Consider the following 16,330-nt stretch of genomic DNA (forward strand, 5'->3'; position numbering starts at 1 on the left):
TGGGACATCCAGGTGATGATGCTATGCATGACTAGAAATAAAGAGTGTGGAGATCTGAAGGTTGAGTAACATAAGTGAGTAGGGACTCTAGCCTGTATGGGGAGTATGGGGGTTGAAATTTATTTCCAATAATACATTTAATATGGTGGAGACATAGCAGACTCCAGCTGGAGGTGGCAGGGAGCTTGCATAGTAACAAAGGAAAACTTACCAGCTTACACAGTAACATGTGACCCAAGGCGAAGAAGAGAACAGTGAATGAGCCTCAAAAAAAAAAGGATTCAAAAATGAAGATGTGGATCATGAAAGCACAGAGTTGGAAAAGCCTATAGGAAATTAAAATTTCTAAGATTAATCACCCCAGTCAAATACCACAGAGTAGCTACAAGGATGGCAATGGAAGAGAAGCCACTCTGTCCCCAAACACGATGTCATTGATGGCATGTCAACAAGCAGCCGAATAGAAGGGTATGGGAACGATTTCCTCTCAGGCTTCGCCAGGCATATTTATCTGTCTCCTTCTCTTCATATCTGTGATTATTTTCTTCACTGGTAATCAGTTATGTCCATGTTGTCACTGAACCTCAAGACAGGGCTGCCTCGAGACAAGTCAGCTGGACTTGTCCTCACCCTACTCCCAGCCTTCCACACACTGTCGTCTTAACTCCCAGGAGGACGCTAACATTTTCTTTTAGGGTTCATGGTGAACATCTAATATGGTGGGCACTCAAGAATTTGGGAAGTGGGTGGAAAGTGTCCTCTTCTGTTGGAATACAATAAATTATATCTCCCCTTCAAAATTAAAAACAGTATGGGGTAACATTGGTTATCATGATGGGAGAGGCATATATTGAAGCATGAAAGTCAGATACACTGAGGACTGAATCCACTGTGGCATATTTCATACCTGCCAACTCTTCATTGATGGTTAGAAGAATTGAATGACACATAAAGATTCAACACCAGGGCTCTATTCCATTGGAAAGTGTTACTGAAGGGACACCAGCCCACTCCAGCACGTGGCTCTGGCAGGCCTTGCCCTTCTCCCCAATTCCTTCTGCTTTGCTAAAAAACTGTTAGATTACATTCCTAAATCTAGCCACCAAGGTCTATTCCCTTATTTGGCCACTTCCTCCACCTGAGGCTGACTACCAAGGGCCAGCTATCATGGGGTCCAGCAATCAGAAGCCCCCTTTGGCACACCTAATTAACATACCCAATTAAAATTAAACACCTCATGCTGTGGGATGTCCTGTATGCTGTGAATATATGTTGCTATGGTTGATTGATAAATGAAATGCTGATTGGCCAGTAGCCAGGCAGGAAGGATAGTGTAGGCAGGACAAGAAGAGAGGAGAATGCTGGGTGGAAGAAGACTGAATGAGGAGATGCTGCCAGCTGCCACGATGAGTAGCAAGATGTAAGTTATCGGTAAACCATGAGCCACGTGGCAAGGTATAGATTAATAGAAATGGGCTGAGTTTAAGTGTAAGAGCTAGACAGTGGTAGGCCTGAGCTAATGGCCGAGCAATTTAATATGAGCTCCTGAGTGATTATTTTATAAGCAGTTGTAGGATCCGTGGGGCTGGACAGGACTGGAGAAAACTCCAGCTACAACCTCATCCTAACAAAGGGTTTCCCCCTTTACCTTTATAAACTGTCATTTACCCATGTGCCACATCTGTCTCCTCTCTATCCAGAGGCACCACATCTGTCTCCTCTCTATCCAGAGGTGGTCCTTTGTCTCTCCAGGACAAACACTCCTCCCCCTTTCCTTTTTCCTTTTCCCCTTCTCCCTCATCCCCTATCTCCTCTACCTCTGCATCCTGGTCCATTCTAACACAGACCTCCCCTCTTTTTTTTCTACTCTTATAAATTACACTTACAAGGTCATTTTCTGCCAGACTCAAAAAGCAACCACTTTAACTTTTCTTCCTTGCTTAATAAAGGATCTCTCCATGAGAACACGTGTTTGGGTATGGCTTGTGCCTAATCCGGGGTCTAGAAGGGAGCTCCCACTGTGCAGGAGTCCCTTTCAATTATTATGTAGACTGGCCAGGCAGATGAGAAAGACCAGCTCTTCCCCATGGACTTCAGGCTAGAGACTAAGCATGGTTAAAGACAAACACTATGACTTGATTGCAAACACATTTCAAATGCTTACTGTCCCTCCTAATAAATTAAGCTGTTGGGGGCAAGACAGGTTTGGTCTTTAGATTTACAGCTGTCAAATATGTTCCTTGTATCTAGCTGCCTTGGGTGGGGATCTATCTATCAAGCAGCTCATCTTAGCAATTGGCAAGACTGTCATCAGGGCACTGTGGCTGCTTTAAATGTACCACAGATGCCATGGGAAAATGCTGAGCCACGATTCCTGGGGAGATGTGACCAAATGGCTACTCACTCCGGACAGGAAATTGATGAGAAAACAAAGTACAGATACTGTCAAAGTCCAACTTGGTGAACCCATGAGTTTTATTTGTGTTACTTACAGAAATATGTGTGAGGGGTCACTTACAGGAGCAGAAATGACTCAAAGACATCTGCACCATCAAATCCCACCCTAACACAGATGACAACTCACAAAAGCTAGAGACCTAAAATACAATGCACAGTGTACAGGCGATTCAGTGGTTTGGAAAGTGTTGTGTCTAGGTGGCACGGTTGGTCTGAATCTCCTCCCGGCAGCTCTGCTGGTCTGTTTCTTCTAGGCAGCTTGGCTTGTCTGAGAGTGATTCTGAACAGTTTTTACTGCTTCTGTATGTTTGGTGTGTGTGTGTGTGTGTGTGTGTGTGTGTGTGTGTGTGTGTGAGAGAGAGAGAGAGAGAGAGAGAGAGAGAGAGAGAGAGAGAGAGAGAGAGAGAGAGAGAGAGAGAGAGAGAGAGAATCTGGTCGGTTTCAGAGACTTCCTGAAGTTATTTTGAGTACTTCCTGTCCCTGCAGGGTGGAGAAATAGCCTGTCTTAAAATACCCTGCTGTTTCACCTTCCTTTTTATAGCTCATACGCTAAGAAGTTACCCCAAAATGCAAGATTGGGAGGATACTGCTACTCAACAGGCAGCTATTCCCAGCATCGAAGAACACTGCAACCACTGACTGTGGCTTAAGCTAAAACCTCTGCTCTGGGAGACCCTGCTCCAGCCATGGCCTCTTCAGCGAACTGCACCGGCTTTGGAAGAGTGCTCTCTGCAAGACAAAGCCAGTAAACGCTGTGATCCTGCTCATTGGGAAGCTGTTCTTTCTCCATACTAGAGACGGGAGTAACTCTCTACTGACTCTGGAAAAAAAACAAAACAAAACAAAACAAAACAAAACAAAACACTGTGATTGGTGCACTGTGAGGCTTGTGATTGGTTTGCAAGTGAAGCCTGTGATTTTGTTTATTCAGCACTTGGGGTTGGTAGAGCTATGCACAGGCAGGGCTGTAACTGGTGGGATTACAATCCATTCGCAAGCAGGCCATGCTGGTCTTCTGGTTATGTAAGCAGGCTGTTTCCCCTAACTGTCTCATTAGTCTGGAAGGATTCTTTCCGGTGTCCTGCCTCCTGGGATTTCCATACTAGGCACAGTAACAGCACCCCATAAATAATCTCTTTACCTACTTACGGTCTTTATCAAGCTAGGCAGGTTGTACTGAGGGAAGATAAGACTTTGAGATGTCCATATCTGATAGCGATGGCAGCAGCATTGGCATTGGCTGAGAGGAGGTAGCTGAAGAGTTCCAGAGAGTCACCATGAGCCAAGGGACCCAGCCGCCAAAGACCATGAGCCAAGGGACCCAGCCGCCAAAGACCATGAGCCAAGGGACCCAGCCACCAAAGACCATGAGCCAAGGGACCCAGCCGCCAAAGACCATGAGCCAAGGGACCCAGCCACCAAAGCTCAGAGCACTAACACAGAAGGCAGCTAAGAGTTCCAGAGCCTTCCAAGAGCTCCGAGCTGTAACCCCAGAGAGTGGCTAAAGGATTTCCAGAACAGGGAGGGGCTCTGGAGAACAGAATGTAGACCAAGAGCTTGATCTCTTGAACAGCAAGGGTCCTTACACCTAGGTTCAAGAGTGGTAACTCTACCTGCTGCATGCTGGGCACTCTAAATCCTGAGCAATAGGCCTCTTCCTTGAGTACCTGGAGCAATAATAAGCCTCAGGCTTTGACAGCTTGGAACTGCAGCCTAGCCTATGAGTAGAAATCTACATTGATTTTTCCAAATTTGGACAAGAAAACCTTACCACCTTTCATCTAGAGCTAATCATGTCTTTGAATTCACATTGACCTGAGAGGCTAAACTGCATGTAAAGTACATACGGAAGGCCCACCCAGCCTCGTTGCTCGGACTAGATCAGTGGACATGTATTATAAAGGGTCGCTATAGGTTAAAAAAAAAAGTTTTATACATAGAAATTTTTGCCTAGGTAAGCCATAGAAATGGTGAGAGTCTATTTCTAAAGAATATTCCTGATGTCCACTTCCCATGCCTTGTCCAAGTAAAAACAGGGAAACTGACTTTTTAAAAAGGCTGGGCATGGTGGGGCACACCTGAATCCCAGCACCTGAAAGGTGGGTGCAGGGAGTTCAAAGTCAGACTGAGTTCCACCGAACAGTGAGCTCTAAACCTGCCCAGGCCCCACGGGATTCTTTCTCAAAACTATACCAAACCCCTAAACAACTAAAACCCCACGAAGGACCCTAAACAAAACAATAATTGGGGTGGGAACAAGAAGAAAAGGACAAGGTGGAGGGGCAGACCTGGAGGCACGGAGATGGCTGATTGTGTAGTGTACTGAGGCACTCAGAAGAAGAAGCCTGTACATACCGTCAAGCTTTTTAAAGAAAGGTGGGAAAGGATGCCTGTCTTCTTCGGACTCCCTGCACCAGTCAGGCAGTTACACATCACCCTCTGCGCCACATGAGAGACAGCCTTCTCCGGTGCAAGGGAAAGCCTACAAGTCAGCTATCCACTTCCTGGGACTGAGCCACTAGCAATGCTGGTCGCAGCCCAAGTCTAGTTTCTCCCGCCTATGGGGCGGAGCCGAGGGGGATCTAGGGCCAAAGCTCCTAGGCCTTCAGCTTCAGGCACTCCCGCCAGGGCCGTCCAGACAAAGCAGATGCTAGGCTCTGCCCCAGCTTGGGGCCCAGATTCTCCCGATCTAAGAATTGGGCCTGGAGAGCCCAGGCTCCGCTATTCAGCCTCCGCCTCCAGGGCCCGCCCTCGGGGCGGGGTAGATCCCAGGCCCTGCCCCTCGATCATGGCCTGCCTTCAGGTTCTGGAAAGAAAAGAGGAGGCGTCCCAGGCTCTGCCCCTTGGCCGCAGCATCAAGTTCAGGCCCTTGGGGCGGGATAGGTCCTCGACTCCGCCCCTCTGCCTTGGCTTGAAGGTTCCGAAGGGTGGGGGGTCCAGGCTCCGCCCCTCGACGATGGCCCGCCGCTTCTGAATGGAGGAGGTGTTCAGGCTCCGCCCCTCTGGGCATAGTGAGGCTCAGGCCCCGCCCCTCTCCTGCTGCAGCTGGTTCCGGCCCGCTCACTCACCGTCCCGCCTCGCTTTAGGAGTGTCGGGAGGACCGCTCATCGGGAGGATCGCGGAGTTCGGCCAGGGTCCTTGGTAGCACCCGGCTGTGTGCTCGCGGAGCCCCATAGTGAGCGGTGAGTACCACGCGCCTCCGGGGCGTCCGTGCAGGCCTTTACACGCTGCAGACCGCGGGGACACGGGACGAGCTGGGGGAGGCCGCGGAGCTCGCTCCTGGGGTGACCTCTCCGCCCGCTCCTCAGCCTGCGACGCTTTGGACTGGGAGTGGCTCTTCTCGGCGCCCCGGGAGTTCTCGCCTTGCCTGTGAGGCCAGGCCTGGCCTACGGGATAGAGCAGGCTGCGACTGTGGCGGGCAGATTAGGGAGTCTCCACTAGAGCCGATGGGAAGTGGGATGAGGGCGAGAGACCCCCTCAGTGGAACGGTTGGGCTCAGAGCCCATGGTGACTGATTGAGAAACCCAGCCTCTAAGAAGTTGCTGAACTTTTGGACTTTAGGACCGTTTGCGTGCTTAAGGAACCTTTGTTATGTGGGTTGTACCTATTGATATTTGCCGTGTATAAATAAAACTTATAGACAGAGAATATGCTCAATAATTCAGAATAGACCAATTATATTTAACATAACATTTTCTAAAGTCTTATATTTTACAAAACAAAGTTATTAATAGTGGCATTGTTTTACATTTCTGCAAATCTCTGCTTAGAAGAAGGTGCATTTTCCCCCCAAGACAGGGTTTCTTTGTGTAACAGTCCTAGAACTCGCTCGCTTTGTAGACCAGGCTGGCTTCGAACTCATAGATCCACCTGCCTCTGCCTCCAGAGTGCTGGTATTAAAGGAGCGCGCCACCACCGCCGGCTGACAGGTGGATTCTTACATCTGCTTCTGCATTCAGTCTGTTGCAGTATGACATGTGGTGTCGCTTCTGGAGACTTTCAAATATATTCCGGAAAATGTAACATCTTCGTGTTGTTTGGAAGTGTTTTTGACCTCGCAGATACCTCGGTGTTCTCTGCACCACACTTTAGAACTATTGAGGTAGCGTGTGCTTGGGAGGCATAGTTCACTGGGTTCGCTGCCTTTTTTATGAACCTTCCACCCAGCACCATGGAGAGTGTTAAGTGTTAACTTTTCTGATACGCACGACCACTCTTGACCTCACTTGGGAACTAAGTCCTAGATCCCCACCCTTGATGGTGGCTGCAGCCTTCTGCAAACTCAGTAATGTTCATGTGTGCCTTGGTTGTTTTTGTGCCTGCTGAGTTGACCCATGTAAGCATCAGGATTGCAGGATTGATGTGACAAACCGGATCTGTGGGTTCTGAGAAGTGTGTATAGAGAGACCATGCCAAATGTATAGGGATTGGTGTAAGATTACCAAGTAGTTGAGAGGTCATTTCTAAAATATCAGGGTGGTGAGCCAGGTGGCGGCAGTGGTGGTGGCGCACACCTTTAATCCCAGCACTCGGGAGGTAGAGGCAGGAGGATCTCTGTGACTTAGAGGCCAGATACTAGGTACGGGATGTGTTATTCAAGTCTTCCAAAATGTTTGAGAGAGGAAAAACAAAAAACTGTCTTTAGAATATACTAATGTGGACCAGCAAATTTCTTGTGTAAAGGAGCAGACAACAAATGTTACAACCATGCAGTTCTTACGCTGCTGTGTGAAAGCAGCCACAGGCAACATACCAGAGCAGCTCTGATCTACAGAGCGAGTTCCAGGACAGCCAGGGCTACACAGAGAAACCCTGTCTCAAAAACCAAAATAAATAAATAAACAACAAATAAATAAGTAGAATATCAGAGTGGCATGCTCCTACCTCCTGCCTCCCCATGTTCAGTTCTGTTTGTAGTTTCTGTCTAGACCTGAATTTGTTGAGATTTGCTTTCCCGGCTTTGAATTCTTTCACTTCCACCTCCCTGGCTATCACTACGAGTGGTCCTCTGTTGTTTTTTCATTAAATTGAGTAGCTGCCCCTTAAGCAACTGCTGTCCTAATCGGCAGTCGCAACTCCACAGCTACCAGGAGCAGTTCGGCTGCACTGGCCAAAGCCAGGCAGGAATTCTGTTCCCTCAGGCCCCGGCTCTGTCAGGGCTGCTGAAGGAAACGTCGTCTAAATCTCTGTCCCTCTATAGAACTCAGGATTCAAAGGTTGAGGTGCAATCCTGCTCTCTCAGAGAGGCTGAATAGCAAGTAGCTAACCTTCTCTCTCAGCTCACGTCTCCCCCCAAAACAGGGTGTCCTTCTGCCCAGCCCCCACTTAAGAACCCTAACTATACCTTTTCCTCCCTGCCACTTCCTGTCAGCTAGTTGCTGACTCAGTCTCCTGACCCAGGTTAGTTTTATTTAATCAAGCAAATGTACCACCATTAAACAAATACTCCATAGCATAAACAAATGTAATACATCTTAAATTAATATTCCACAACAATATTTTCTGCCCCCCCACTAGAAAGCAATCGTCCATCGTGTTTATGTAGTAGATGGGATCCTTTATTAGATTGTTTCCTTTGGTTTATGTTCTGTCTATACAAATTTGAAATACAAATTGTACACATATTATCAATTACATATATCAAAGCAAACAAACTTCTCTATCCTCTACCCAAAGAGGCTGTCGTGTTTTTGTAGCTGGAGTTTTCTCCAGTCCCTCTCCGGCTTCCACAGTTCCGCAGCCCACTTATAAAATAATCACTCAAAGGCTCATATTAGTTAAAATTGCTCGGCCATTAGCTCAGGCTAACTATTGACTAGCTCTTACATCTTAAATTAACCCATTTCTATTAATCTATAAGTTGCCACGTGGCTTGTGGCTTACTTGTACTTTTACGTCTTGCTTCATCTGGCTGGCGACTCCTGACTCAGCCTTCCAGTTCCCAGCCTTCTCTTCTCTCTTTGTCCTGCCTATACTATACTTCCTGCCTGGCTACTAGCCAATCAGCATTTTATTTATACAGAAAGACATCTCTAGCATGTTTTGATGGAGCAATTTAAGCCCTTTGGCTGATGGAAATGATCTGTGCATGTGTTGTTGTTCCCACAGATGGGAGAGGAGGGTTAGGATCTAAACTCTGAGCACTTGTATTCTTTGCCTATGACTCCACTGTGATGGTGGAGCCTCCCTTAATTATCCCTTGAGAAGGTGTTTAACTCATTTCCAATTCTTCTGGACTTTGGGAAATTAACAAGTGTAAATGATGTGGGGCCTGTCTGGGACTTTGGGTCAAGAGCATAGGTAACGACTGGTCAGTTGAGACAATTCCCTGTCTGCATGTATACATGAAACATGGTCCTATCAGACGAGAAATACCCCCAGTAAAGTGTGCTTCAGAAGCATATGTGAAGGAAACCAGAGGCCCACACAGTGAAGATGACAGTTAAAACCAATATTTATTACCATGTGCCTGGCAAATATCTTTTGTCATGTTTTGCCTGCTCTGCCTTTTAGGAGGAAATACTTCTTCATGAGGCAGCTAGAGTCTGGATGGGAGAATCCCTTCCAACCTGACGTCAGTTCTTAGACTAGCCTTGTAGAGGATGCTTGATCTCTCAGAACCTTAGTGTCTCTGTCTTCACAGTTAAGCTAGTGTTAGTAGATGTCCCAAGCACCCATGGTTTCCTGAAAGGGATTTATGCTAGCATTTGTGCCTATGTCTTCTCAACTCTGTGTTCAGCAGTGTTACAGTTCTGTAGCTTGAAATGGGCCATGATGAGAATATTTACACTGTGGAAATCATCCAGCGCTCCATTCTGAGCTTTTTCTACCTGGGGAACAAATTGCTAAACATTGGCCAGCACGCTGCTACTGTTGTCAGAGCCAAGGTGCATTTGATTTGTTTGGCTTCTTTTCTGTTTTCTTTTTTAAGCAAAACCAGACCCCTTAGCCTGAGCAAAGATACAGGGTATGGGGTGTGTTATTCAAGTCTTTCAAAATGTTTGATGGAAGAAAAACAAAAAAAACTGTGTTTAGAATATACTAATATGAATCAGCAGATTTCTTGTGCAAAGGAGCAGACAGCAAAAATTACAACCATGCAGCCACAGGCAATATACAAGCAAAGAGCATGGCTGTGTTTAAATAAAACTTTATTTACAAAAAACAGGTGCTGGGCCATAGTTTATAAACCCTTGTACTAGAATATAAAGAGGAACCCTGTTTCAAAGATACCTTCTTTATAAGAAAAGAAGATTCTTCAGGAATTCTGGGACTAGAATCTCCAAGTTGGATATATATGGAAGTAGGAACTACAGAGGGCTTAGAATCAATCATAGAAAAATCCAAAATAGGTTGTTCACAGAAGGACCATCTGGCATGCACAATAAGTGGAAATCCTTACTCCCAACTCCTTGGAGGTATCTCAGGTTTACACTGGGATGGATGGACCTGCCTTCTAATACAGTGTGGATTTTGACTGTAGGCACAAAACAGTATCGTCTCTAACAGTTACCCTCACTTCAGGGGCAGGGACAAATCTTCCTTATACATGTGTATATTATAACTATTATTATATGTGATATATATGTACATATTTGTACACATACTGTAGATACATGCATATTTGTTACCTGTATACATACATAAGTTGTATTCATATGTGATCTCACACCTGTGAATTTGAAGTTGCCTCAGAAATGTAAAACAGATACACTAAACTGTTAAGAGGAGCCATTTCTGAGTAGTGGAGTCATGTAAAACCAAGCCTGGAACCTTTTCCTTTTTTTTTTTTTTTTGTATTAGATACTCATCTATCTTATAACATTCTTTATATGTTGTTTTTGCAACTTAAAAAGAAAAACTAAATCCCAACAACCTATGCCTTTAAAGGGAGATGGGTGATTTCTTTGGTAAGAGAGCGGCAACCCCTGCCCCCTCATATCTATTCTTGTGAAAAGACACTGTTTTGGCAGCTTCAGAGGTTCAGTCTGTTATCATCATGGCAGGAAACATGATGACACTCAGGCAGACATGGTGCCGGAGAAGTAGCTGAGAGTTCTACATCAGATCCTCTGGCAGCAGGAAGATAGAGACAGTGGGCCTGGGTTGTGCTTTTGAAACCTCAAAGCCCAACCCCAGTGATACACTTCCACCATCAAGGCCACACCTCCTAATCCTTCTCAAATAGTGCCACTCCCTGATAACCAAGCATTCAGATATATGAGCTTATGGGGGTCATTCTTATTCAAACCACCACATCAAGTGACATTGTCACATCACGTTTCTGAACTAGTATCTGTAATACTAGTATATATTAACTCGAAATATTTAGAGCAAACCCTCTCAAATCAAAACATTTCATTATTCATTTCTAGTGTTTGACTTAAGCTCTTGCCAGAGGTTAGAGGTCCCAAAATCAAACTATTCCTTGATGGGCCCTTATACAAACCCTTGTACTGGTGTTGCAAAAATCTGATGTGTGGTTTTTAAAATAAAAGGTCTCAAAAGACTATTTACCTTTGATTCTTTGTTTCTGAGGAGGGAAAATGTGAGTGTGTGCATGTGCATACATGTGTGTGTGTGTGTGTGTGTGTGTGTGTGTGTGTGTGTGTGTTCAAGTGGGTGTGTGCACGCACACACACCTGGGTAAAGAAACTAGGTTCACCACAGTGTTTAGTGGTTTTCTTTTAGTCGTGTGGTTAACTTGGGTTTTGGATTTTCCTCAACCCTGCTTATCAGTGCTTTCCAGCACAGACTCTCGACTTGCTTATGATTAAACCAACCTCGGCACTTGTTTAACACAAACACTGAGGACAGAGTTGCTCCATTCTTAGGCTGAGTTACCGACAGCCTGCCTGGCAGCAGAGCTTTGCAATCTTTTTCCCAGTGGGAAAAGGGGAACTAAGAGAGCCAGGCAGGGGAACTAAAAGCAGGCCCACCGACAGCTGGAGTCACATGTGCTGTGTGGACTTCCCCCTGGAGTCTTCTGTGACCCTTTGTCCTCTTGACTGAGAACCTAGAAGGTTCTTCCTAGGTTTAGTGCCATCAGCTGACCATCTTCCTGTCAATCAGCCTCTCTTCCCTCCCTTCCATCCCCCACCCCTGTCTCTGCCTCTGCCTCTCCCCGCCCCCCGCCCCCATTAACTCGCTCTCTCGTATTTAACTATTTTATTAAGAAATTTGGGGCACACAGCGCATGGAGAAGAGAGTGACTTGGCATCGCAGGATCCGAACATGGCCTGCTGGCCAGTCTCGTTTTCATCCATGGCCCCTTCCACCCGCCCCTCTTCCTTTTCCTCTGCTGGGAGTGGTCATCTCCATTTTCAGCTACTTAAATTAACAACAGGAGAAAAACACACATGCCTCTGTTGTGTTTTGTTGCCCTCTGTTTGTTACTCTCTTTAAACTGCCTAGTGTGAGCCAGGTGGAGCCTCTGGGACTCCTTGAGCCCTGCTTGCATTTCCCGGTGTCTGCCTTTGCTCTCCCTCTGCCCTAGTCCACTCTGGCTTTCCTAAAGCCTTCCTCAAATCCCAGTTGTAGCTATTTTTGTCTGCTGATCTTTCTTCTTCCCCTTATCTTACTGTAATTAAACGTGCACGTATGTTAGTCTTTTCTCTTAGGTTGTAATCCTTGTACAAGAGGCGTGTCTTTTTATCTCTCTTTCTCCTGTGGTACCTAGTAATTACCACAAAGAAGATCCTCAAGAAATACATGCCAGACTGAGTTGATAAGACTCCTTGGAAGTGCTGGAGAGATGGCTCAGCGGTTTAAGAGCACAAGCTGACCTTCTAAAGGACTGGGTTGTTTCCAGCACCCACATAATAGCTCTCAACCATCTGTAACTCCAGTTCCAATGCTTTCTTCTGGCCTCTCCACCTGTACCAGGCACCCAAATGGTGCACATACATACAGGCGGGCAAAACCACTCATATGCATTAAATAAAAGTATTCTTGCAGTGCATTGGAAGCATAGGCGTCTAATCCCAGCACTCGGGAGGCAGTGGCAGGCAGAGCTCTGAGTTCAAGGCCAGCTTGGTCTACAGAGGGAGTTCCAGGACAGCCAGGGCTACACAGAGAAACCCTGTCTTCTAAATAAGTAAGTAAGTAAGTAAGTAAGTAAGTAAGTAAGTAAGTAAATAAATAAATAAATATTTTTAGAAAGAATCACTGGAGGGAAACAATGAGTATAAAAGATACATTTTTGTACATTGCCCATGGCTAAGTAAAGTTTCCCTTATCTGCATAGAGTTTTGAAAGTTTTAAAGAGTTGTGATGGACCAGTTATTTGCTTTGCTTGTTTTTAGGAGTTTTTGTTTTTTTGTTTATTTTTTAACATATATCTGGAGCCTTTAAGTCTATCCAACCTTACAATGCTTCTTCCCACCCCAGGAAAAATACCTAAAAATACATCTTATGGGGTCACTTTTACTTGATAAAAGTGCTTCTTGACTTTGCTTAATAAATGTGTTTTAAGGTATAGATTTAAATCCTTAGTAAGAGAAATAATCTACTTTACTTTTCTAGCCTACCAAGCCCTATAAAGTAAGGGGGTAACAATCTCATCAATTCTCTTATGTCATAGGGCTCCCAGAATGCACTGTGCTAACTGTGTTAACTCAGTTATCCCAGCACCCCTTGCCATGTGGGCAAAGATGTACAGACAGGCATTGTGACCTTAAACATGCGAAGAAACAAAGTGGGGTTTAACAAGCTAGAAAGAATTCTTGTCTATAGCCCTAAGGGGCAGTTGGACTAAAGTGCAGATCAGAAACCAAAGAATCGGGGATTAAAGGTTACCAACTTGCATGGACATGAAACCGTCTTGCTGGGCCCTGTGTGTCAGAGCGACCCAGCAACGGTTCTTACCTCTGAATGCATTTTAACTACAGAACGGCAGCTCATTCTCTGAGCCGACTGTTTCCCAGACTTTGCTGTCAAGAGTTTACCTAAGCACTCTGACGACTTGGCAGTCGAGAGTGTACCCAAGCACTCTGACGAGTTTGCAGATGTATGTGAATGTCTCTCTTCCGGTTCTCTCTCATTCTCTCCCGACCTTTGAGCAACTGGGGCAAGCTTGTCTTTGTATGGCTTGCCTTGGACCGTTGCTCCAAGTGACTTGTATGGAACACTTAATTATTCATTGACCTCCTCGTCCTTCCTGGGACCGTGATAGAATTACAGAACAGGTTACAGGTTGTGGCGTGGTTCAAGAAGGTGCGTCACCCTAAGTTGGCCTCTTACGTGATTGATTCACTAGTTTGAGTCTTTGGTTGAGAAGAGAGCAGGGAATAGACTTGGTCAAGAACTGCCCAGAATCTGCCATGTCTGAGAGCTGCACCCTGGAGATGTAAGGAAGGTGAGAGTCCTGTTCCATTCTCCAGCCTTGGCACTCAGGATGGTGTTGCCTGCACCAGCTGCCCTAGTGCTGGTGGCGTTATTATTTGCGAGTTTCATTTTTTACGCACTATTCATTTGGATATTTGTATGTGAAATGACTCTGCCTGTCGGAGAGGTTGCACCCTGGGTGTGAGAGAGTTGACTGTAGCTGAGTTTAACTCCTAGCTAGGTTACCACCCAGAGGCCTCAGCAGGTGACCTACCCCTCCTTACTGTCTTGTCACCTATAAAATAAGAGAGTGGTGTCTTTGTGCATAGGTTCCTTAAAGATTTTGTCAGTACTCGTGAGGTGCCTGGTGCTGCAGTGGTGACCCACACATCCTTGGGGGGCAGCCACTTCTGGTCTCTAATGCCTCATGCTGTTACTGTTCTTCCCAGCTTGGGTCCTGACCCCACCCGTCCCTGGGCTCCTGGCCTACCAAGCTGACTCTGATGCTTCAACCAAAAAAGGGACAGTAATAACCTTAGACCCCTCGGTCCACCTCGCCTGCCCTGGTCTACTTTTAACTCACCTAGATCTTTCTTTCCTGTACTTCCTCACCAACCCCGCCCCCATTTCCAAGCATGGTGACTGTAAAAGCACCTGCCTCCCTGACACCAGTCTAGCGTCATGGCCGAGAGGAGCTGCCTAAAAGCCTCGAACATTGCCCCTTGTCTCCAGGGTAAATTTGAGTGGGGTCCCTCACGACCTCAACCTTGACCATCCCTTTCTCCTAGTTTTCCCTCCTGTGCCCCATACTCCACTCACCCAGAAGGACTTGTGATTCGGACGACACCACTTTTTTATGTCTTTAAGTCCAGTGTTTCTCTGCCAGTGTGTTCTCTCATCAGTCTGCTACTTTGGTGTGATTCGGGAAGGTGCATGGTGGTGTCCCTTGGAGCCTTTTCCCATGATGGATGAGGTGCTCTGCCTAGATGCTTCTTCATCACCTTGTGCCCACTGCCGCCGTGTGGGAGGCGTGAGATTCTTTTCTGGCTGCTGTGGTTATTCACCAGCCTCTTTTTGAGTCCAGGACTAGCTGAGGGTGGGGACTTCCTCACCCCTGTAAATAGCAAATGCGTGAGTGAATCCTGTCAGTTCCGTCCCCATACCAGGAGATGTTGTAATATGGTGGCGTTACCTCCAAATGTATTAGGTCACATTCGTAGCTATCCTAAGACACATGTGACCCATAGGCCACAGGTTAGATGTTCCTTTGATAGTCCAAAGAGGCACAGTTACCAAGATTTAATGTCACTCTATTACTTGTTACATCTTTGAAGGTAGATTTTCTTTGGGCCTCCAGCTCATAAAAAATGACATGAAGACTTATTAATTATGAAAGCTCAGTCTATAGCTTAGGATTGTCTCACTAGCTCTTATAACTTAAATTAACCCATTTATATTAACCTATATTTTGCTTCATGACTTTTTACCTCTCTTCCATCTTGCACCTCCTGTTTCCTCTTCGTGTCCTCTGGCATGTCTCTCCTGCTTAGATTCATCTCTTCTCTCTCTCCCTGGAAGTCCTGCCTAACCTCTTGCTGCCTAGCTATTGGCCATCAGCTCTTTATTAAACCCATCAGAAGGCACCTTCACAAAGACACATCTTCACAGTGCTCAAAAACGTTATTCCACAGTACATCTTTGACCTAATGAAGTGGGAGTCGTGTGTAAGCCATGCCACATGTGATTCACTGAGCTGGAACAAGAGTCTGAGGGACTACCTTTTGCATGGCAGTCCCTATCTCAACATGTCTGCCTCTGGCTTCAGGGTACCCACCCCCCTCGCTGTGATGCTGCCATTGGGGCAGGAATACGAAGGTCAAAGAGATAGAAGCCTCGTGGAAAATCATTGAGATGGGGGTTTATAGATAGTGAGCTTCCGGGAACTTCATTAGCATGAGTCATCATCTCTGAGTCCAGACAGTTCTGAGGCCCTGACAAGACCACTTTGGGCCTCCAAAACTGGTGAATGCCAAGGTAAAAGTGGCCCTGGGAGATCGCTGAAGGCTGCACATACAGCCTTTTGTGATGACATCCTCTCTCATCCTAAAATTTAAGTCAGAAGTTCATCCCCACATAAACTCAGGGGCTTGAGGAATTCAGGTTTCTTAAAGAATGCGCCTCAGCTGGTCCTGCTATATGTCGTGCTCTCCTCTGCTCTCCTCAAAACGTACCTGCAAGCCAGGCATGGTGGCAGGGGTGCTCAAATTCTAGCATTTGGGAAGCTGAGGCAAGAGGATTGAGAGTGAAAGGCCAGCCTGGGCTGTGTATCAAGACCCTGTCTAAAAAAAAAACAAAACAACACACGTACACTCATGCTCTCTCTTTCTCTCTGCTCTCTCTCTCTCTCTCTCTCTCTCTCTCACACACACACACACACACACACACACACACACACACACACACACACACGACTTAGATGCAGAAGAGCGTGGTTGGAGTCTCTACAGACATCACTTCCTAAGCCCACTGATGACCGTCAGAAACTACA

General features: G+C 46.2%; 1 protein-coding gene across 1 annotated transcript in view; it reads left to right on the forward strand.

Annotated features, from left to right (window-relative positions):
- Positions 1-5,475: 5,475 nt before the first annotated feature.
- Positions 5,476-16,330, forward strand: part of Aco1 (aconitase 1) — a 64,409-nt gene continuing 53,554 nt past the window's right edge. The window contains exon 1 of the mRNA XM_006975323.4: positions 5,476-5,639. The gene's annotated coding sequence lies outside the window, so the exon portion shown is untranslated. The remainder of the gene's footprint in view (positions 5,640-16,330) is intronic.

The sequence above is a fragment of the Peromyscus maniculatus genome, chromosome 2 (assembly GCF_049852395.1).
Source record: "Peromyscus maniculatus bairdii isolate BWxNUB_F1_BW_parent chromosome 2, HU_Pman_BW_mat_3.1, whole genome shotgun sequence".
In the NCBI taxonomy this organism is placed as follows: Eukaryota; Metazoa; Chordata; class Mammalia; order Rodentia; family Cricetidae; genus Peromyscus; species Peromyscus maniculatus.